We start from the raw sequence: 22,559 nt of genomic DNA, 5'->3' as shown, positions 1-22,559 counted from the left end.
ATGGGGTATTTTGTGTAGATGAGTGAGAGGAAAATAAATATATTTAAACCATTTTGAATTTGGGCTGTAACACAACAAAATGTGGAATAAGTCAATGGGTATGAATTTCTTCTCAAGGCACTATATAACCCATGGCATATAAGATATACCCTTAGTCTCTTGCGACATTCATTAGGAGTGCTATCTTCATTTGGAAACAGGCTTTCACAGCTTTCCATATCTGATGACAGAAAACATCACAAAGACACAGGCTTCATTATACTCAAATCAGATGTTGCTATTATCTCTTCATTCTCAAAGTTTTACCCTCTAGGGACTCAAACTGGAGAATCTTTTCATAATGTCCTCCCACAAAATTACCTGCGCTATGCCGTATCCTACACTCCTTTTACTGAGAGCTGGAGCTGCAATTTCACCCCTTTTCATGGCTGTTATTTACAAATGCATTTGGAGACTGTTTTTATTTTACTATTAATTACATCAAGATAGCTAGCTAAAAGGAAGTTAGCTAGCTGATTTAATTTACTTAGCTAGCAAAACAGTGTAAAGTTAGCTCGCTAGCAGCTTAGTTGAGTTAGCCTACAAAGGCGCCTACTGTAGCCCGCTTACATTTTTAAAATGTATTTACTTTCTTGAATAGGTTCTCGCACTGCCTCAGTTTTTTTGTGTTCTTACCAAAACGAAATCATGGGCATTATTATTATTATGCAAAAAAAATTATCCTGATAGCAAAGCATAACGTTAGCCAGCAGCCTAACGAATGGAGACGAGGCAAAACTTTTTTTTTCAAGAGCAGTTTAGAATGTGTTTCGATTTCAGTAAATATCAAATAAAAAATCAAATTTTATTCGTCACTTACACATATTTAGCAGATGTTATTGCGGGTGTTGCGAAATGCTTGACTTGCCGAGTTAAATAAAGGTTAAATGTATATATCTTTTTTTTATTCTAATGGCGTGTGGGGGGGATTATTAAAATGTAACATCCAATCAAAATCTTGCCACTGGGAGCCAGTAGACCGTTCAAACTGTTTTTGCAATAAAACATTCTACATGACCTCCAAGGGAGGCGTGACGACGACGTGATTTTTGAGATAAGGAAATGCGAGACTAGGTTTTCAGAAAACTGAATGCCAAAGACACACCAGAATAATTTGCCAGAAAGGCTTTTTTAGAGGTGTTGAGAGGTCCATTCTCATTCCTGACAAAAATGTTCTTCATAATCAGAGACCAGGTTTGAATATTGCTCTCCATCAATGATTCCCAACCAAATGTAGTCGTGGCCAAAAGTTTTGAGAATGACACAAATATTAATTTCCACAAAGTTTGCTGCTTCAGACTCTTTAGATGTTTTTGTCAGATGTTACTATGGAATACTGAAGTATAATTACAAGCATTTCATAAGTGTTGATGCAGAGTCAATATTTGCAGTGTTGACCCTTCTTTTTCAAGACCTCTGCAGTCCGCCCTGGCATGCTGTCAATTAACTTCTGGGCCACATCCTGACTGATGGCAGCCCATTCTTGCATAATCAATGCTTGGAGTTTGTCAGAATTTGTGGGTTTTTGTTTGTCCACCCGCCTCTTGAGGATTGACCACAAGTTCTCAATGGGATTAAGGTCTGGGGAGTTTCCTGGCCATGGACCCAAAATATCGATGTTTTGTTCCCCAAGCCACTTAGTTATCACTTTTGCCTTATGGCAAGGTGCTCCATCATGCTGGAAAAGGCATTGTTCTTCAACAAACTGTTCCTGGATGGTTGGGAGAAGTTGCTCTCGGAGGATGTGTTGGTACCATTCTTTATTCATGGCTGTGTTCTTAGGTAAAATTGTGAGTGAGCCCACTCCCTTGGCTGAGAAGCGACCCCACACATGAATGGTCTCAGGATGCTTTACTGTTGGCATGACACAGGACTGATGGTAGCGCTCACCTTGTCTTCTCCGGACAAGCTTTTTTCCGGATGCCCCAAACAATCGGAAAGGGGATTCATCAGAGAAAATGACTTTACCCCAGTCCTCAGCAGTCCAATCACTGTACCTTTTGCAGAATATCAGTCTGTCCCTGATGTTTTTCCTGGAGAGAAGTGGCTTCTTTGCTGCCCTTCTTGACACCAGGCCATCCTCCAAAAGGCTTCGCCTCACTGTGCGTGCAAATGCACTCACACCTGCCTGCTGCCATTCCTGAGCAAGCTTTGTACTGGTGGTGCCCTGATCCCGCAGCTGAATCAACTTTAGGAGACGGTCCTGGCGCTTGCTGGACTTTCTTGGGCGCCCTGAAGCCTTCTTCACAATAATTGAACCGCTCTCCTTGAAGTTCTTGATGATCCGATAAGTGGTTGATTTAGGTGCAATCTTACAGGCAGCAATATCCTTGCCTGTGAAGCCCTTTTTGTGCAAAGCAATGATGACGGCACGTGTTTCCTTGCAGGTAACCATGGCTAACAGAGGAAGAACAATGATTCCAAGCACCACTCTCCTTTTGAAGCTTCCAGTCTGTTATTCGAACTCAATCAGCATGACAGAGTGATCTCCAGCCTTGTCCTCGTCAACACTCACACCTGTGTTAACGAGAGAATCACTGACATGATGTCAGCTGGTCCTTTTGTGGCAGGGCTGAAATGCAGTGGAAATGTTTTTTTGGGGGTTCAGTTCATTTGCATGGCAAAGAGGGACTCTGCAATTAATTGCAATTCATCTGATCACTCTTCATAACATCCTGGAGTATATGCAAATTGCCATCATACAAACTGAGGCAGCAGACTTTGTGAAAATTAATATTTGTGTCATTCTCAAAACTTTTGGCCACGACTGTACTGAGCTTGGGCAATTATACCACTCAGTGGCCATCTAGTAATGGGTCAGAACCGCTTTGCCTCCAGAATAGCCTGAATTCTTTGGGGAATGGATTCTACAAGGTTTTGCATTCAAACGTTGCTCAATTGCTATGAAGGGACCGAACGTGTGCCAGGAAAACAATCCCCACACCATTACATTGTTATTGTATCTTGTTATAGTTTTTTTTAAATATTTTACTTTATGGTCTCAGGGCACTATTGAAAATGAGACCCTGATCTCAGTTGTGTTCCCCTGATTAAATAAATGTTAATAAAACAGCCTGTACCATTGACACCAGGCAGGATGGGGCCATGGACGCATGCTGCTTTCGCCAAATCCTGACTCTTCCATCAGCAACAGAAACCAGGATTCGTCGGACCAAGCAATGTTTTTACACTCTTAAATTGTTCAGTGTTGGTGATCGCGTGGCCACTGGCACCGCTTCTTCTTGTTTTTAGCTGATATCATTGTAACCCGGTGTGGTCATCTGCGATAATAGCCCATCTGTGACGAGGACCAACGCGTTTTGCTTTCTAAGATGCCATTCTGCATCCCAACGTTGTACTGTGCCATTATTTGCCTGTTTGTGGCCCGCCTGTTAGCTTGCATGATTGTTTCCATTCTCCTTCGAGCTCTCATCAATGAGCTGTTTTTTTGTATGTCACCATTCTCTGTAAACCCTAGACACTTGTGCGTGAAAAGCCCAGGAGGCCGGCCCTTTCTAAGGTACTGGAACCAGCGTGCCTGGCACAGACGATCATACCAAGCTTCAAGTAGCTTAGGTCACTAGTTTTGCTCATTTTAATGTTACATTGAACAGTAACTGAATGCCTAAATGCCTGTCTGCCTGCTTTATATAGCAAGCCACGTGACTCACTGTCTGTAGGAGAAAACCATTTATGTGAACGGGTGATGTACCTAATAAACTGTTCACTGAGTGTATGATGCCCTATGAGTTGTGCAGTTGGTAGAATCTTATTAAAAATTATTCACAGCTGGCTGGCTACAAAAGGTGCTTCCACCAAGTATTAGCTCTAGGGTGTGAAGATGTACACAATCAAGACATCTTAAAAATGTAGAGGATCTGTAGGGGGAAAATCATAATTGTGGTATCCAGAAACAACTTTTAGTGCCTATCTCATTGGTACAGGTGTAGATTTTAAGGAATTGGATAGGTCTAAGTGATATGGTAGTTGCTCTCATAGGCTGGGCCATTTTTCTAACACCTAACCAGTTCTCTCAGGGGGCAGGGGCTAGGGGTTGTTTGCCTTTCATTTTAAGACATGAAAAAGTACTGGAAAAGACTTCTGAACAGCATGCAATGCATGTCGTGGACTGTTTAAAAAAAACAAGATGGTCATTTAAAAGGTTATTTCATGAATTGAGCATGTGCTTATCCTCATCTCTAGCCCCAAGAAGTTCTGGAAAACGGTTAAAGAGCTGGAGAATAAACCACCCTCCCTACAGCTGCCCATATCCCTTAATGTTGATGATGTGGTTGTTACTGACAAGAAGCACATGGCTGAGCTCTTTAATCACCACTTCATTAAGTCATTAAGACTCAGCCATGCCTCCTTGCCCGTCCAAAATTGTCTAATCTCCCACCCCTTCCAATGCGATTATCCCCGATGCGTCTCCCTCTTTTTCCCTTGCCCCACTACAAAGTTTCTCCATGCAGGCAGTCACTGAGTCTGAGGTGCTAAAGGAACTCCTTAAACTTGACCCCCAAAAACCATCTGGGTCAGATGGTTTAGACCATTTCGTCTTTAAGGTTGCTGCCCCTATCATCGCCAAGCCTATCTCCAACCTTGCTTGGAAGGCAGCCACGGTTCGTCCTTTATTTAAAGTGGGAGATCAAGCTGATCCTAACTGTTATAGACCTATTTCTATTTCGCCCTGTTTATCTAAAGTGTTGGAAAAACTTGGCAATAATCAACTGTCTGGCTTTCTTGATGTCTATAGTATTCTCTCGGGTATGCAATCTGGTTTCCGCTCAGGTTATGGATGTGTCACTGTAACCTTAAAGGTCCTCAATGATGTCACCATTGCCCTTGATTCAAAGCAATATTGTGCTGCTATGTTTATTGACCTGGCCAAAGCTTTTGATACGGTAGACCATTCCATTCTTGTGGGCCGGCTAAGGAGTATTGGTGTCTCTGAGGGGTCTTTGGCTTGGTTTGCTAACTATCTCTCAAAGTGTATGAAGTCAGAAAATCTGCTGTCTCAGCCACTGCCTGTCACCAAGGGAGTACCCCAAGGCTCGATCCTAGGCCCCATGCTCTTCTCAATTTACATCAACAACACAGCTCAGGCAGTAGGAAGCTCTCATCCATTTATATGCAGACGATACATTCTTGTACTCAGCTGGCCCCTCCCCGGATTTTGTGTTAAACACTCTACAACAAAGCTTTCTCTGCCCTTAACCTTGTTCTGAACACCTCCAAAACAAAGGTCATGTGGTTTGGAAAGAAGAATACCCCTCTCCTCACAGGTGGGATTACTACCTCTGAGGGTTTAGAGTTTGAGGTAGTCACATCATACAAGTACTTGGGAGTATGGCTAGATGGTACTGTCCTTCTCTCAGCACATATCAAAGCTGCAGGCTAAAGTTAAATCTACTCTTGGTTTCCTCTATCGTAATCGCTCCTCTTTCACCCCAGCTGCCAAACTTGCTAGATTACGGAGACATAATTTATAGATCGGCAGGTAAGGGTGCTCTCAAGTGGCTAGATGTTCTTTACCATTCGGCCATCAGATTTGCCACCAATACTCCTTATAGGACACATCACTGCACTCTATACTCCTCTGTAAACTGGTCATCTCTGTATACCCGTCGCAAGACCCACTGGTTGATGCTTATTTATAGAACCCTCTTAGGCCTCACTCCCCCCTATCTGAGATATCTACTGCAGCCCTCATCCTCCACATACAACATCCGTTCTGCCAGTCACATTCTGTTAAAGGTCCCCAAAGCGCACACATCCCTGGGTCGCTCCTCTTTTCAGTTCGCTGCAACTAGCGACTGGAACGAGCTGCAACAAACACTCAAACTGGACAGTTTTATCTCAATCTCTTCATTCAAAGACTCATTCATGGACACTCTTACTGACAGTTGTGGCTGCTTTGTGTGATGTATTGTTGTCTCTACCTTCTTGCCCTTTGTGCTGTTGTCTGTGCCCAATAATCTTTGTACAATGTTTTGTGCTGCTACCATGTTGTGTTGCTACCATGCCGTGTTGTCATGTGTTGCTGCCTTGCTATGTTGTTGTCTTAGGTCTCTCTTTATGTAGTGTTGTGTTGTCTCGCTTGTCATAATGTGTGTTTAGTCCTATATTTATATATTTTTTTTTTAATCCCAGCCCCCGTCCCCGCAGGAGGCCTTTTGGTAGGCTGTCATTGTAATTTAGAATTTGTTCTTAACTGACTTGTCTAGTTAAATAAAGGTGAAATTAAATAAATTAAAAAATCTCGACTTTTTATTTGTGGCAGGTCAGAGACTGAACATCACAGCAGAGAATGATTGTCGGAGGCTGCACTGCGCTCTCAGAGACCTCAGCTCCCTACTTCAGGCTGTCGGGAGGCTGGCTGCGTATTTCATTGGGGATGTTTTCACCGCACGCTTCAGCGATGCGCTAGCGGTGGTGAAGAGGTTAGTGTGCCACACTGCTTCTTTCAGTCACTTCCATTGAAATGTCAGTTTAATTCCTGAATTGGCTTAATTAAAATGGAACTTGCTTCTGTCAAACATCAGTGTCTACCTTCATTTTGGTTCCTAGCGCCTACCCCTTTGGTGGCCTCCAATATGTGAAGAAGAGCGAGAAAGGGAGAAAAGAGCTTTTGGCCAAAATGAAATTATGTATTTCCCAGACTGACCACTTACACTTGAGATTTAATTATTCTATGTTAATTATTGAAAAGTGGCAAGATGATTTCATAAGTCTTGATTTGGAGTTGACAATGCAGTACTTCCTGAATTGAAATCAAATCCTGTCTTGCATTACAAGTGATAATTTTGATAAAGAAATAATTCAGATTGCATCTGCACTTGTGTTTCTAGGTTGGTGGAAGTCACATGATATGGCTCTCAGATCAGCCTGTATGACTTGGAGACTGCCGTGCCCAAGCCTGACCTCATCGACGTGTGAGTGTCAACCGTTTACTGCCACTGTCTACAGTGCCTTCAGAAAGTATTCACATCCCTTGACTTTTCCACATTTTGTTGTTACAGCCTGAATTGAAAATGGATAAAATGTTGATTTTGTGTCACTGGCCTACACACAATACCCCATAATGTCAAAGTGGAATTATGTTTTTTGAAATTTTTACAAATTAATTTCAAATGGAACACTGAAATGTCTTGAGTCAAGTATTCAACCCATTTGTTATGGCAAGCCTAAATAAGATCAAGAGTAAACATTTCCTTAAGTCACATAATAAGTTGCCTGGACTCACTCTATTAGAGATTAATGTGATGTTTGAATGGCTACCTCATCTCTGTACCCCACATATATACAATTATCTGTAAGGTCCCTCAGTCGAGCAGTGAATTTCAAACACAGATTCAACCACAAAGACTAGGGAGGTTATATTGCCTTACAAAGAAGGGCATCTATTGGTAGATGGGTAAAAAATAAAAAGCACACATTGAATATCCCTTGAGCATGGTTAAGTAATTCATTACACTTTGGATACACCCATTCACTACAAAGATACAGGCGTTTTTCCTAACTCAGTTGCTGGAGAGGAAGGAAACAGCTCAGGGATTTCACCATGAAGCCAATGGTGACTTTAAAACAGTTACAGATTTTAATGACTGTGAAGGGATAAAACTGAGGATGATTCAACAACATTGTAGTTACTCCACAATAGTGTGAAAAGGAGGAAGCCTGTACAGAATACAAATATTCCCAAACATGCATCTGGTTTGCAATAAGGCACTAAAGTAAAACAGTAAAAAATGTGGCAAAGAAATTAACTTTATGTCCTGAATACAAAGCGTTATGTTTGGGGCAAATAAATGGAATAGAGAACCTTCAGTCTGATTTCCAAAAGACACTGGGAGACAAATTCACCTTTCAGCAGGACAATAACCTAAAACACAAGGCCAAATATACGCTGGAGTTGCTTACCAAGACAACGTTGAATGTTCCTGAGTGGCTTAGCTACAGGTTTGATTTAAATCGGCTTGAAAGTCTATGGTATGACTTGAAAATGGCTGTCTAGCAATGATCAAGAACCAACTTGACAGAGCTTGAAGACTTTTTAAAAGAATAATGTGCAAATATTGTACAATCCAGGTGTGCAAAGCTCTTAGAGACTTACCCAGAAAGACTCACAGCTGTGATCGCTTCCAAAGGTGATTATAACATGTATTTACTCAGGGGTGTGAATACTTATGTAAATGAGATATTTCTGTATTTCATTTTCAATAAATGTGCCAACATTTCGAAAAATGTTTTCAATTTGTCATTATAGGGTATTGTGTGTAGATGGATGAGAAAAAAATCTATTTCATCAATTTTGAATTCAGGCTGTAACACAACATTGTGGAATAAGTCAAAGGGTATGACTACTTTCTGAAGGCACTGTAGACACAACTTCAGAATTCACCCCTTTTATTAAACCAACAATTTGTGACAAGAAAATAGTCAGAGAGCATTTGATTCTCTTGGCAAATATAACTGTATTGTCAGTTGTTAATGTGTGTTTGTGTCCAGCCATGCCCAGTCCTTGGCGGCGTTGCAGGCCTTCTCCCACTGGCTGGCTCAATTCTACAGTGAGGTCCAAGGCACAACCAGAGCCGCTTCATCAGCCTCGTCACCTCCACCATGGATGCCACCACACCACTCATCACTGCCAAAGTAACCGTACACACACACACACACACACAGTATGTGGTAGTAACAATATGTCTGTGTTAAATCTTACCTAGTTGCTGATGTTGTGCAATTGGTATGATATGACACCCAGTGTTTCCATTTTTATGCCAACCAACTGAGCTTGCATGTTTGTGTTCTCATTGGCCAAAAACTGGTTATCAGATCATTTTAGCAAGTCAACTAAGAATCTTTGCAGACTTTGTCAATTCCTTGTGTTACCTATTTCATTGTCAAACTGTCTTTCTGTTCTAGGTACCCGAAAAATTGCTGCTGTCGGCATGCCATCTCATGCTGTCCATAGCGACCACCGTGCGTCCTGTTTTCCTGGTCACGTTGCCCGCCGTGCAGAACATCTTCAACCGCATCACAGAGACCCAGACTCACAGGCTCCCCCAAGAGGTCAGAGTGCGCCATTATGGTTTCAACGTTATTTTGAGGCTTAGGACCGAGATTCAATTTGACCGCGGGTTGTCGTCAATGCCCGGCCTTAATCTATTTCCTGAAGTAATAAAACTTTTCTCTGTCCGGATTCTGGGGTGTCCCACGTTAGTGCGCTATCTAATCTGCCCCCTCCACCTATAGTCACACCTGCTGGAGTGTGTATGGTTATGCGTGGAGGAATCTGTCTAATGTGTGTGTCTCCACTCCTCCAGGCCCACATGCTTGTGTGCAGGGCTCTGTCCAACATGCTGCCTTGGTCTAACCTGCCAGAGAGCGAGCAGCAGTGGCAAACCCGCTCCAGTAGCCACGCCAGCCTGCTGGCTGCCCTTACCCGCCACTACTGCCTACTGAGGGGCACTGCCGCCAACCAGCCACCACACCGCCTTGGCCTGGAAGACAGTCAGTTGGGAATCATGCCATTTATCATCCTTACGTCTCCTGTAGTTTTGATATCGCTTCCTTCTACAGTCCTGTTTCAGCTGGTATTTACTAAGAAATAATGTGGGAGAAAAGATGTGATGACAATGGGTACTTTTTAGTACTTATTTCTAGGCATGGGCGGTATACCGGGGTATTTTGAAGTACCGACGGTATGATTTTCAATACCGCCAAAAGCCTTTTTTTACAGAAATTATATGAAGATGTGACGATCCACTGTTGAGCAGCACAAGAGAGGTGATCAAGTTACACTTGAAATGCACTACTAATGTTTGCAAGCTACATATCTTATATCTTAAGTTAACTATCTAAGATGTGCCAAATACATTTTCTCCAGCTCAGGGCTCCAGCTATGCATTTGGTTTGCTAACTTGCTAGCTTTCAAGTTTAAGCTTATTGGTTACAGAAGAGACAATCAATTCCCACCTGGATCAAGTGTGAGTAGCCTTTTTGAGATAGTTATGTGACTTTATTAGCTGGATTGTCTGTCCTTGCATTTAGTTTATGTTTGTTTGCTCTTATTAGCATTTAGCTAGCGTCCCCTATGGAAATTTGCTAGTACCTTGTTAGCGAAAATAAATAATGTTTGGAACGAAATTGAGCCCCTTGTGAGCACTGCAGGTAATACCGTATACCCCGATATGGTACATGAACGGTATGGACATTTGGATACTGCCCAAACCTACCTATTTCAACTCAATTGGTAACTGCTTTGTACCAAATGGTTTACAGTGCATTCAGAAAGTATTCAAACCCCTTGACTTTCTCCACATTTTGTTACGTTACAGCCTTATTCTAAAATGGATTCAATTGCTGGGTTTTTCGCATCAATCTACACACAATACCCCATAATGACAAAGCAAAAACGTATTTTAGAATTTTTTGCACATAAAAAAATATTAAATTTAAATAAGTATTCAGACCCTTTACTCAGTACTTTGTTGAAGCACCTTTGACAGCGGTTACAGCCTTGAGTCTTATTGGGTATGACGCTACAAGCGTGGCACACTTGTATTTGGGGAGTTTCTCCCATTCTTCTCTGCAGATCCTCTCCAGCTCTGTCAGGTTGGATGGGGACAGCTACACGCTGCACAGCTATTTTCAGGCCAACAGTTCAATCTTGGTTTCATCAGACCAGAGAATCTTGTTGCTCATGGACTGAGAGTCCTTAAATGCCTTTTGACAAACTCCAAGCAGGCTGTCATGTGCCTTTTACTGAAGAGTGGCTTCCATCTGGCCACTCTATCATAAAGGCCTGATTGGTGGAAGGTTTTCCTATCTCCACAGAGGAACTGAGTGACCATTGGGTTCTTGGTCATCTCCCTGACTAAGGCCCTTCTCCCCCGATTGCTCAGTTTGGCCGGGCGGCCAGCTCTAGGAAGAGTCTTGGTGGCCACTCTGTTCTTGGTGACCTTCAATGCTGCAGAAATGTTTTGGTACACTTCCCCAGATCTGTTCCTTGACACAATCCTGTCTCGGAGCTCTACGGACAATTCCTTCGACCTCATGGCTTGGTTTTTGCTCTGACATGCACTGTCAACTGTGGGACCTTTTCCAGACAAATCATGTCCAATCAATTGAATTTACCACAGGTGGACTCCAACGAAGTTGTTGAAACATCTCAAGGATGATCAATGGAAACAGGATGCACCTGAGCTCAATTTCGAGTCTCATAGCAAAGGGTCTGAATACTTAGAAAAATAAGTTATTTCAGTTTTTTATTGGTAATACATTTTCAAAAATGTCTAAATCTGTTTTCACTTTGTCATTATGGGGTATTGTGTAGATTGATCATTTATTTTATCAATTTTAGAATAAGGCCAGACAAGGTTTAATTACTGTTCAACGGATGCCCCGCCTCTCTTTTCTCCACACCCACAAATTAATCAGATGTGTTAATTTTTGTCCAATATATGCTGCTCTTTGTTTATAATGCACTGTCCGCTCTCCCTTGAGGCTTTCCAAAGTTGATGCCCAAGAGACCAAACAGCCTCAAATCACACGCTCAGATCATGTTCATGCTGGCACATGCAGGCGACGTGCAGATGTTTCATTTCTTTGTCATGCGGTCATGGCTGAAGCCAGCACAAATTCCTACTATTTATGTGTCAAGGTTAAACGTGGGACATCCCTCATTATAAACAAACAGTTGGTTAAATTCATGGTTATTGCATCGTTTTCAGATCTATTAGAAGCGATTAATAGACTAATGTAATTGTTGGCCAGAGATCAATGAATTCATCAGCAAAGACGCAGTGCAAGCTAATAGTATTTGACAACCAAATTGAAGTCAAAATGATTGATGAAGTTGAAGTGTGTCAGCTGTATGGTGATTTGCGATTCAGAACATTTTACCGGTACTACCAGTAGTAGTAGGCCAACCGATAACGCCATGACGGAATGCATTTGAAGTGATGATGCGCCGCCGAGAACAGCTAGCATGTCCAGCAAAGTACATCGCCAGTGGCACGCACACACTTCGTGCAGATCAACAGGTGGGGGTTTTTCGGGGCAGCCAGACGAGACAATCGAAGGAGGATGCGGTGAGCAAAGTTAATGGGCTCGAATTTAGTCACGCTTGCTCTATATAGATTGATGCTTCTTATTGTGTATGTTATAAACAAAACACATTTTAGATGATGAAAGGTTATACTCTATGGCTGGATTTATGTATTTTTTTCCAATGCTACATTAATTTGGCAGACCTAACTTGATAGACTAGGCCTTGTAGAAAGAGGGTCAATGAGAGGCCTAATCATATTTGTATGAATATTTTGTTAACGCCTAGGCTATAGAGATGCATTCAGGTAATGAACTCATTATGCATCAACATTTTAAATCGATTACAATGATTTATTGTTAATCATTCTTGAATTTGTTAGGCTATACAATTAAGTAGATTAATGAACTGATCATATATTCATATTACTTTTTTTCCCAATAATTTTTTTATATGATAGAATATTGCATTCTATTATACATCCTATGTGAATAATGTTAATTTGTGTATTAATAATAATAATAATCTGAAAATCAGTCTTAAATTAAATATTTTGCCTATTGTTCATGTCCATATAGCCTAGGACAATGTGGTAAAGTACTGTTTTTCCTTATCCAGCGAATTATTTATTTTTTCGCTCGCTCGCCTCACTTTTCTGGGGGGGAAATCCGTTAAGCAGTGAATCAATTTTGTCTGGCCTAAGGCTTTAACATAACAAAATGTGGAAAAAGTTAGGGTGTCTGAATACTTTGTGTGTAATTCCATGCAAACGAAGTTTGATTAAAGGTAATTGAGGGAATAATTCTGTCATTATAATACCACTCTACCATGGCATTCCTAAAAAAACTACAGAGTAAAATTCAGACTGAGTAAAGCCCTTTTTGACAGGGACAATGCACAATAATCAACACACCAGAGTAATGTAGTAGTCTCACCCTGAAGTTTAATGCACTGATTGTAAGTAAGAGACACTAGAGACATTATGCGTTTGGCCTTATAGCATAAACCCAAGCATCTTTCTTACCCCCTATGCCTCTTTCTTAGCGAAAGCAGTGCTGCACCAGAAGTGCAGAGATCAATGAGTGCAGAGATCAATGTCCCTTAGCCTGTGCTAAGGGACATAGTGGACAGCATCTCAGAGGAATCCACCAAATCCCGACAGATATGCAACCAGAGTCTTCAGGAGTCTGTGCAAGTTTCCTTGGGCCTCTTTCCTGTCTTCATCCAGCAGCCAGGTCAGAAGAAGTAACATTGTGTTTTAGCACAATAATTTCAGTCATACTAGAGAGCTGACGTGTTGTAATTTTACAATTACCCATTCACTGATTTTACAGGCATTAAATGAAAATCTCAAATCCATCGCCACAGTACATTTCAAGTAATTTTACAATGTAACGTTAGACGTGTGATATGCCTGAGCAAGGTCAATGTATGTGACAAAAACGTTGCACTTAGCAAAATGTTTATTTGCAAGTACACACAGTGTGCAACTGTTTTTTTCAACCATTCTAACAATGTGACATTTCACATTTTCAATGACATTCACCTTTTATGAATGATATTTAATGCTTACTACAAACTCTACACATTCGCAAGATTCGGCGTGTTGCAATGTTGTTTTTTTGTCTACTAAAGGGTCGGGTCCTTGTGATACACTCTGGTGTTCATACCTTTTTACTACCTGAAAATGTAGACGCTGTATCATTCCTTCTGCTGCCATGGGGGCAGTGTTGTCGCTTGTTTCCTTCATCTGATATACAGTGGCTTGCGAAAGTATTCACCCCCTTGGCATTTTTCCTATTTTGTTGCCTTACAACCTGGAATTAAAATAGATTTTTGGGGGGTTTGTATCATTTGATTTACACAACATGTCTACCACTTTGAAGATGCAAGAAATAAGACAAAAAAACTGAACTTGAGCATGCATGACTATTCACCCCCCCAAAGTCAATACTTTGTAGAGCCACATTTTGCTGCAATTACAGCTGCACGTCTCTATAAGCTTGGCACATCTAGCCACTGGGATTTTTGCCCATTCTTCAAGGTAAAACTGCTCCAGTTCCTTCAAGTTGGATGGGTTCCGCTGGTGCACAGCAATCTTTAAGTCATACCACAGATTCTCAACTGGATTGAGGTCTGGGCTTTGACTAGGCCATTCCAAAACATTTAAATGTTTCCCCATAAACCACTCGAGTGTTGCTTTAGCAGTATGCTTAGGATCATTGTCCTGCTGGAAGGCGAACCTCCGTCCCAGTCTCAAATCTCTGGAAGACTGAAACAGGTTTCCCTCAAGAATTTCCCTGTATTTAGCGCCATCCATCATTCCTTCAATTCTGACCGGTTTCCCAGTCCCTGCCGATGGAAAAACATCCCCACAGCATTATGCTGCCACCACAATGCTTCACTGTGGGAATGGTGAACTCGGGGTGATGAGAGGTGTTGGGTTTGCGCCAAACATAGCGTTTATCTTGATGGCCAAAAAGCTCAATTTCAGTCTCATCTGACCAAAGTACCTTCTTCCAAATGTTTGGGGAGTCTCCCACATGCCTTTTGGTGAACACTTTAAGCAATGTTTTTTTTCTGGCCACTCTTCCGTAAAGCCCAGCTCTGGGGCGGCTTAAAGTGGTCCTATGGACAGATACTCCTATCTTCGCTGTGGAGCTTTGCAGCTCCTTCAGGATTATCTTTGGTCTCTTTGTTGCACCTCTGATTAATGCCCTCCCTGCCTGGTCCGCGAGTTTTGGTGGGCGGCCGTCTCTTGGCCGGTTTGTTGTGGTGCCATATTCTTTCCATTTTTTTAATAATGGATTTAATGGTGCTCCATGGGATGTTCAAAGTTTCAGATATTTTTTTATAACCCAACCCTGATGTGTACTTCTCCACAACTTTGTCCCTGACATGTTTGGAGAGCTCCTTGGTCATCATGGTTGCCGCTTGCTTGGTGGCTCCCCTTGCTTAGTGGTGTTGCAGACTCTGGGGCCTTTCAGAACAGGTGTGTAAAAATACTGAGATCATGTGACAGATCATGTGACACTTAGATTGCACACAGGTGGACTTTAACTAATTATGTGACTTCTGAGGGTAATTGGTTGCACCAGATCTTATTTAGGGGCTTCATAGCAAAGGAGGTGAATATGCACCACTTTTCTGTTTTTTTCCCAGTATTTTTTGAAACAAGTTATTTTTTCATTACACTTCACCAATTTGGACTATTTTGTGTATGTCCATTACATGAAATTCAAATAAAAATCTATTTAAATTACAGGTTTTAATGCAACAAAATAGGAAAAACGCCAAAGGGGGTGAATACTTTTTGTATAGGCTATCCATCAAAGTAGTCTATTTAGCATCGATAACCAAATATAATTTCATCAGCTGTTAAAACAGTAAACCAAACAACAAGAATCCATCCAAAAGGTTGGCTATTTCGAAATGGTAGAACCTGCTGTAGCCAACTAGCTAGCCATGTGCTTTTTTACTATGTGACCAAAACATGATGACGTTCTATGTTTAGCTGATATGGGAGTTAATACGCGAGCAGCATATCAAAGTGGGATAATGTTTTAGGTTACACCGGCAAGTAAAATAATCTTTGGCACGGCATATTTTTTCATTATGAATCATTGATTATTTCACATGGAGATATGGGAAGCTAAAAAAGCTAGCTAGCTTGCTATGTTGCTAGCCAGGCTGCCAGCTAGCTACTTCTAGTAAGGGAAGGTGACTCTATCTTGCTTTCACAAAATTGAAATACAAAATTATCGCCCCTTGTGAATGTGAGTGGGACGGCGAGGATGTCATGTTACCAAAGGATGTCCTCTCCTCTACTCCAAAAATCCTACTCCACCCACATGCACGCACGTACGGTAGATCAACGGAGTTAAGCTTGTAGTTTGCAGATTTCAGATTTAATTTTCTCTATCACTTCAAACGTAATTTTCACTCAACATTCTAGTCATTGATTTGATATAATGCCAAAGCTGAGTTACTCTTTCTGACATTCTGTCTTTCCCGCCGTCACTCCCTCTCCTCAAGATGTGACAGATGAGATGCTGAGCTTCTTCTTCACACTGTTTCAAGGCCTGCATGTTCAGATGGGTGTGCTCTTCACCGGACAAATTATACACACCTTCCTCAGCATGTTCACCAGGTAGGACACACACGCTTAGATACAAATATAGTGACCATTTTAAAGCTACAATCTGGGACTCGGAAAAAAACAAAACAGCAGCCCTGTCACATGTTTTGATATACAGCTGAGGGATGAGGCTAGAAAAATGTAACCCCTCTCAAATTAATAGACAGCGCTGTAGACGCAAGGACTGGCTGTCCTCAACATCCCTGTGATAGTTTTACACATTTAGAAGCTATAACTTGTTTTACGTTCTTGTGTGTGTCCGTCCCAGGGAGCAGCTGGCAGCCAGTATCTTGCAGGAGGGCAGCGCAGGCTGCCGAGTGGTGGAGAAGTTCCTAAAAATTCTCCAGGTGGTGGTTCAGGAGCCCGGCCAGTCCTTCAAACCCTTCTTACCCAGTATAATATCTCTCTGCATGGAGCAGGTCTACCCTATTGTGGCTGAGGTGAGAGTGCACTCTCTCATTCACACAACATGTTTGTACACACTGATAAATAAAAAAAATAGATACACTGTGTGTGGTATATCGATCGATTGTGTTGGACACTGGGTCAGCAAAAAATACGAATTTCTGATCAACAATGGATAATAAAGGTCTATTGTGATTTCTTTGTCTGTCCCACAGCGTTCTTCTCCAGACGTCAAGGCAGAGATGTTTGAGCTGCTATACCAGGTGCTTCACCATAACTGGAGGTACTTCTTCAAGACTTCTCTCCTAGCCAGCGTGCAGAGGGGGTCGGCTGAGGAGGCCATGGAGAACGAGGCCCAGTTTAGTGCTGCCATGCAGGTGTGTTTGGAAGAGGGGGGGATGCTGGATGCTGACACCATGTTTAGCTAACTCGTCTGGGCTTGTTGATGTTAGATAGCACATGGAAAAGTACTGCGGTAGTCACACATGACACGAATTACCACCATAGCTGGATCCTTCATTCATTTTTGCACTACACAAACTTTTATGATAACAGTCAGCCCTCAAGTCAGTTAAGAACAAATTCTTATTTACAATGACGGCCTAGGAACAGTGGGTTAACTGCCTTGTTCAGGGGCAGAATGACAGATTTTTACCTTGTCAGTTCGGGGATTAGATTCTAGCAACCTTTCGGTTACTGGCCCAACGCTCTAACCACTAGGCTACCTGCCGCCTCCTAACATTAGCTAGCAAATCAGAGTTGAAACAAGCTAGCTAGCAGGAATTTTAGCTGGCCATGTCATATTGAAAGCTAGCTACATATCAAAGCTGTTGTCTTGTTTGCTTGGTTAAATTAGGTAGCTAATAGCCAATGCCATGGCAAGCAAGGTAGGAATTAAGCTAGCTAGCTTGCCTGTTATGCTAGCGATGACGCTAACCGTTTAGCTAGCTAACGTTAGCAAGCTAAATACATGGTTATGAGTCTGGCTGGTCCCGACACGGGCGCGAACCAGGGACCCTCTGCACACATCAACAACTGACACCCACGAAGCGTCGTTACCCATCGCTCGGCAACACTACATCTAGGTTTCAGAGCAATTGAAACGCTACTAGCGCGTACCCGCTAACTAGCTAGCCATTTCACATCCGTTACACTCACCCCCCTTTCAACAGCCTCCTTTTCCGCAGCAACCAGTGATCCGGGTCAACAGCATCAATGTAACAGTATAACTTTAGTACGTCCCCTCGCCCCGACACGGGCGCGAACCAGGGACCCTCTGCACACATCAACAACTGACACCCACGAAGCGTCGTTATCCATCGCTCCACAAAAGCCTCGGCCCTTGCAGAGCAAGGGGCAACACTACATCTAGGTTTCAGAGCAAGTGACGTAACTGATTGAAACGCTACTAGCGCGTACCCGCTAACTAGCTAGCCATTTCACATCCGTTACACCAGTGAAAGCTTTAGTGAATTTGTCAATACATTTCCAAAAATGTCTAAACGAAACTGCAACGCCAAGTTAATAATATATATATATTTTTTACCTCATGTACATGATATAATTAGCTTATAATCAGAGAATTCCACCTCCTGGCCTTTCGGTTTTAGAGCTATCACAATTCATGGTTTGCCTGCTGACTTTTTAATATTCAAATGTAAGTTGTACTCACAATTCAGCATGTTGCTGCCATTTGTACAATGTTCTGTTGAAAAAACGAATACCATATTCCTTACAGGGTTGTGATCAATTCGAATTGAAGTCATTCAATGACTTCTCCATGACTTCAAATTAAATGACGTCACAATAATCTGAAAAGTAGAAGCTATTTATTTCAAATGTTTTTCCTCTTTCTGAATGAACTGCCTTCAATTCGAATTGACCCCAACCAACCCTGGATTATAACTATCCAGTTATTTCGGTGTCTAGTGGGAATTGGTTATGGGTTGTTTTTGGACAGGGCCGTAGAATTCCCTGACATGGGCTCAAATTTGTTCCTCCAGGCTTTTGGGCAGTCTTTCCTGCAGACGGACATCCACATCTTCAAGCAGAACCTCTCTTATCTGGAGTCCCTCAACAGCAAGCACAAGCTCTAACATAGAGTGAGTTCAGCTCTTATCTGCCATACCATTAGCTCCAAAATGACCCTTTGTCTCTTCTTTGTGACACTTTATTTGAATGGTCCATCTTAATAATAACCTCACCTCATATGGTTGTCATCATGAAAATATGATTACTATTCTATTTCTATCTAATTCTCAACTATATATACAAAAGTATGTGGACACCCCTTCCAATTTGTGGATTTGGCTTTTTCAGCCACACCCATAACCTCACCTCATATGGTTGTCATCATGAAAATATGATTACTATTCTATTTCTATCTAATTCTCAACTATATATACAAAAGTATGTGGACACCCCTTCCAATTTGTGGATTTGGCTTTTTCAGCCACACCCATTGCTGACAGGTGTATAAAATCGAGCACACAGCCATGCAATCTCAATAGACAAATATTGGCAGTAGAATGGCCTTACTAAAGAGCTCCGTGACTTGCAACGTCGCAATGTCATAGAATACCACCTTTCCAACAATTCAGTTTGTCAAATCTCTGCCCTGCTAGAGCTGCCCAGGTCAATTGTAGGTGCTGTTATTGTGAAGTGGAAATGTCTAGGAGCAACAACAGCTCAGCCGCAAAGTGGTAGGCCACACAAGCTCACAGAACGGGACCACCGACTGCTGAAGCTCACAGAACAGGACCACCGAGTGCTGAAACTGCAACGTCAGCACAAGAACTGTTCGTCGGGAGCTTCCGTACCCAAGCCTAAGATCACCATGCGCAAAGCCAAGCTTCGGATGGAGTGGTGTATAGCTCACCGCCATTGTACTCTGGAGCAGTGGAAACTTGTTCTTTGGAGTGATGAATCACACTTCACAATCTGACAGTCCGGACAAATCTGGGTTTGGCGGATGCTAGGAGAACGCTACCTGCCCCAATGCATAGTGCCAACTGTAAAGTTTGGTGCAGGAGGTCCCTTAGTTCCAATGAAGGGAAATCTAACGCTAATACCTTTTTTGCATTGTTGGTTAGAGCCTGTAAGTAAGCATTTCACTGTAAGGTCTACACCTGTTGTATTCGGCGCACGTGACAAATAAACTTTGATTTGATTTGAAATTGAATGATTCTAACATTGGTGTTTGGCCACGCTGTTCTTTCTGTCTATCTATTCCAGAGGCTGTTCCGGGCCTCCATGCTGTTTCATTTCATCAACGTGCTCCTACAGGTGCTCCTCCACAAAAGTCACAACCTGCTCCAAGAGGAGATCGCCCTGGCAGTGTACAACATGGCCTCCGTGGACTTTGATGCCTTCTACTCCTCCTTCATGACCGAGTTCCTCAATGGCTGCCAGAGCGTGGACGCCAACCAGCGGGCGGTGCTCTGCCGCAACTTTAAACTGGAGCGGGTGAGACTTAATGGGAATGGGTTTATAGAGTGGGAGTCTGGGGTAGGGTTTGGTATACTGTATTTCATAGTAAAAGAGGTGGTGGTGGGGTATTAGCCCAATATTATATGGTTATGTGCTCTTGGAATTATCAGAGACTCTGGACTGAGAAATACGAGTGGAAAACTGTGGTAGCATCGTTGTATCTCAGATTTTCCCATTTGAACTGGATGCTTACAGTATGACAGGATATAATTGTTTAATTACTATACAATCTGTTGTGCATGTGACTTTACATATGTACAACAAAATGTCTAAACTTCCCATGGCCCATATTTGGGAATGGGGGAGGGCTTATAAACAAACTCCCATATGCAACATGCAATTTACATTGGCTCTTTTCCAATATATACACTAGCACACACTGGTGGGATGGTTCCAATGGATGTTACGGTACATTGAATGTTTGCATGACTTCAAATGTTTGATTTCTTTGTAACCAGTGTCTCTCTCTCTCTCTCTCTCTCTAGGACTTGCCCTCCTTCACTCAGAGTGTGCACAGACTGGTAAACGACCTGCGTTATTACAGATTGTGTAATAGCAGCCTCCCTACGGGCACTGTCAAGCTATAGCACATCACCCATGGGCACGCTCCACACAGCTCAGATTTTCAACATTGGGGTCTGTCCAAACCAGTGCTGGCCGCTCCCCTCCTATCTACCCCCTCTATTGAATTTAAATCCAGACTGAAGCGGTCTGAGCCAGGGCCAGGCTGGGATTCAGCACTTTCCAACTCGATTTTGAGTTTTTAAAACAAACGTGTACGTTTTTATTGATCTTGCCTTCAGTTTTTAATTTCCAAAGGAGACAGACTTTCAACTTGTCTTTCATATCATTCCATTCTGAAACAGAATAAACTATGCTTAATTAATAAAGTTTTTTTTTTAACTTAGTTTTTTTGTGCTATGACATTGTGACACTATGATGAATCTTGCAATGTCAATGTTTTTGCATTTCTTTCAAATGTAAAGTAGACTTCAAAAGAAAGCAATGTACAATGATTATAAGGTTGAAATAAAAAACCTGCATTCACAGCCTCCAGAACTGACTATGAAACTGACAATACCACCCTGGTTTCCGGTTTCTCCATTAAAAATGCTTTTTAGTCCAGGACTAGGCCTAATCTGTGTCTGGGATACCGGCCCCATGTGTGCTCCAATAATTCAGGATTAGTTCATCTGACTAAGCAACGACAAAGAAGTTGGCTAAGAGCACATAGACAGACTAAAACTCTAAAATATATTTTATTAGGCTATGGATATTTTCACTGTTTAACCTAGTGCAGTTAAGGTCATAATGGTCTATTTCAGTGTTTTAAAAAATATGCCTTGTGGGACTAGACTACAAAAGAGATGCATTTATTGTCTGATGTTCACAGATAAATGCACTGCGATAGGGTGAGATAGGTAGATAGATAGGCCAGACATAACATCAAATAGAACTTCGGGCCTCCCGAGTGGCGCTGTGGTCTAAGGCACTGCATACTAGCTGTACCACTAGAGTTCCTGGTTCGAGTTTAGGCTCTGTCGCAGCCGGCCGTGATCGGGAGAATCATGGGGCGGCGCACAATTAGCCCAGCGTCATCCGGGTTTGGCCGGACGCATCGGTTAATCTGACTATTTTCATAATTGATTTGATTTATGTAAATAAGTTATTAAAAAAAGAAGAGACCTGTAGGATGTCAGATATAGAGTTAAAATGTACTAATTTTTTTGTTTGCATCCCAATATTACACTTTAAATACATCACAGAAGACTGAAATAACAAAACTGTTTCACATAGAAACACAGGATGTTCGGCATTTTTTGTAAATAATGTTATTTAATTATGAAAAATATTAACGTTCCACCCATAAGGCCACTAGGTCATTTAACTGCAGGAAAGGGCTACAAGAGCTTCGATTGAAAAATGAGAAATAAGCAACAATAGTACTGTTTGTCCATTTTGAGACGCCGTAGCCAATATACACTTACTCAAAATAGTCAGAATTAATTTAACTCAAATCTATCATTAATTTTGACGTTTTTTTTTTACATCTAACTAATGTTTGGTGCAGTATTCCTCAATGAAAAATGTGCATGAAAACCAGTCGTCACTAGTTGAAATACAACAAATACTTAATTGACCAATCACTGATGAAGGGGCGTAGACTTCAGCTACCAACTTCGGCTTGCCTCGAGAGAAAAAATGTGTGCCCGAACAGCCGAAAAAACCTTACCGAAGTCCAAAACAAACAAAAACATCACAAAATGTAGTCATAAAATATGCAAACTCTTATGAACTGTTTCAGCTGGGAAGCATGCGGATGCCTTTCCACCTATCAAGTTGTTTCAGATCTACACAAGTGCCTAGGGATGAGGGGGTAGGGTTTCTTCTGGACAGGACAGGGCCTAACTATACTGGCCCAATAAGCACATGTCC

General features: G+C 42.0%; 1 pseudogene; it reads left to right on the top strand.

Annotated features, from left to right (window-relative positions):
- LOC139579707 (exportin-6-like) overlaps positions 1 to 21,175 on the top strand; it is a 36,260-nt pseudogene extending 15,085 nt beyond the window's left edge.
- Positions 21,176 to 22,559: the final 1,384 nt, after the last annotated feature.

The sequence above is a fragment of the Salvelinus alpinus genome, chromosome 6 (assembly GCF_045679555.1).
Source record: "Salvelinus alpinus chromosome 6, SLU_Salpinus.1, whole genome shotgun sequence".
Taxonomy (NCBI): domain Eukaryota; kingdom Metazoa; phylum Chordata; class Actinopteri; order Salmoniformes; family Salmonidae; genus Salvelinus; species Salvelinus alpinus.
The sequence above is the reverse complement of the archived record's forward strand: the minus strand, read 5'-3'. Positions and strand labels throughout refer to the sequence as shown.